The sequence below is a fragment of the Oncorhynchus tshawytscha genome, unplaced genomic scaffold (assembly GCF_018296145.1).
Source record: "Oncorhynchus tshawytscha isolate Ot180627B unplaced genomic scaffold, Otsh_v2.0 Un_contig_14513_pilon_pilon, whole genome shotgun sequence".
In the NCBI taxonomy this organism is placed as follows: Eukaryota; Metazoa; Chordata; class Actinopteri; order Salmoniformes; family Salmonidae; genus Oncorhynchus; species Oncorhynchus tshawytscha.
This window is the reverse complement of record NW_024608474.1, coordinates 40001-41868: the sequence shown is the minus strand read 5'-3', so window position 1 is coordinate 41868 and position 1868 is coordinate 40001. Positions and strand designations below refer to the sequence as shown.

General features: G+C 41.3%; 1 pseudogene; it reads right to left on the bottom strand.

The window, feature by feature from the left end:
• Positions 1–408: 408 nt before the first annotated feature.
• Positions 409–1868, bottom strand: part of LOC121843559 — an 18499-nt pseudogene continuing 17039 nt past the window's right edge.

Below are 1868 nucleotides of genomic sequence, written 5' to 3'. Positions count from 1 at the left end.
TGATTTATAATCTACAGGTGGATAAACATCTTTAATCTACAGTCTCTATTCTCCAAACATCTGATTTATAATCTACAGTCTCTATTCTCCTAACACCTGATTTATAATCTTACAAGGGTTATCTTTCTGAATTATAATCTACAGGATATATTCTCCAAACATCTGATTTATAATCTACAGTCTCTATTCTCCTAACATCTGATTTATAATCTACAGTCTCTATTCTCCTAACATCTGAATTATAATCTACAGGCTCTATTCTACTAACATCTGAATTATAATCTACAGGCTCTATTCTCCTAACATCTGAATTATAATCTACAGGTGGATATCTTTAGTCTCTATTCTCCTAACATCTGATTAATAATCTACAGTCTCTATTCTCCTAACATCTGATTTATAATCTACAGTCTCTATTCTCCTAACATCTGATTTATAATCTACAGTCTCTATTCTCCTAACATCTGATTTATAATCTTATCTTTAGGCTCTATTCTCCTAACATCTGATTTACAATCTACAGTCTCTATTCTAACATCTGAATTATAATCTACAGTCTCTATTCTAACATCTGAATTATAATCTACAGGTGGATATCTTTAGTCTCTATTCTCCTAACATCTGATTCATAATCTACAGTCTCTATTCTCCTAACATCTGATTTATAATCTACAGGTGGTTATCTTTAGGCTCTCTTCTCCTTCGTTTAGTCTGTGTCCTCTGTTGAGTGTCTTCCTGGAGTTGTGTGTGTTGTCAGGGTTACTGGTCGATTCCTCTGAACAGACACATGGCAAACACCATGGCAAACAGCTGAGAGAACAAGGGAGACAGTTTAGGAAGGGTTAGGAGGATCACTGCAATGTATTGTCACTATTGGCTAACATTGTAGCTAGATTATTTACTGCTGAACTCAAACACAAAGTTAGAGGGATTGAATCCACAGTATAGCAAGGAAAGAAGGCCAATACTGTATCTTCTATAGCAAGACTGCTCAACCCTCTTCCTGGACATCTTCAGTCCAACAGACCTACAGGACAGTAGATCTCCAGGAAGAGGGTTGGACTGAAAACCTACAGGACAGTAGATCTCCAGGAAGAGGGTTGGACTGAAAACCTACAGGACAGTAGATCTCCAGGAAGAGGGTTGGACTGAAAACCTACAGGACAGTAGATCTCCAGGAAGAGGGTTGGACTGAAAACCTACAGGACAGTAGATCTCCAGGAAGAGGGTTGGACTGAAAACCTACAGGACAGTAGATCTCCAGGAAGAGGGTTGGACTGAAAACCTACAGGACAGTAGATCTCCAGGAAGAGGGTTGGACTGAAAACCTACAGGACAGTAGATCTCCAGGAAGAGGGTTGGACTGAAAACCTACAGGACAGTAGATCTCCAGGAAGAGGGTTGGACTGAAAACCTACAGGACAGTAGATCTCCAGGAAGAGGGTTGGACTGAAAACCTACAGGACAGTAGATCTCCAGGAAGAGGGTTGGACTGAAAACCTACAGGACAGTAGATCTCCAGGAAGAGGGTTGGACTGAAAACCTACAGGACAGTAGATCTCCAGGAAGAGGGTTGGACTGAAAACCTACAGGACAGTAGATCTCCAGGAAGAGGGTTGGACTGAAAACCTACAGGACAGTAGATCTCCAGGAAGAGGGTTGGACTGAAAACCTACAGGACAGTAGATCTCCAGGAAGAGGGTTGGACTGAAAACCTACAGGACAGTAGATCTCCAGGAAGAGGGTTGGACTGAAAACCTACAGGACAGTAGATCTCCAGGAAGAGGGTTGGACTGAAAACCTACAGGACAGTAGATCTCCAGGAAGAGGGTTGGACTGAAAACCTACAGGACAGTAGATCTCCAGGA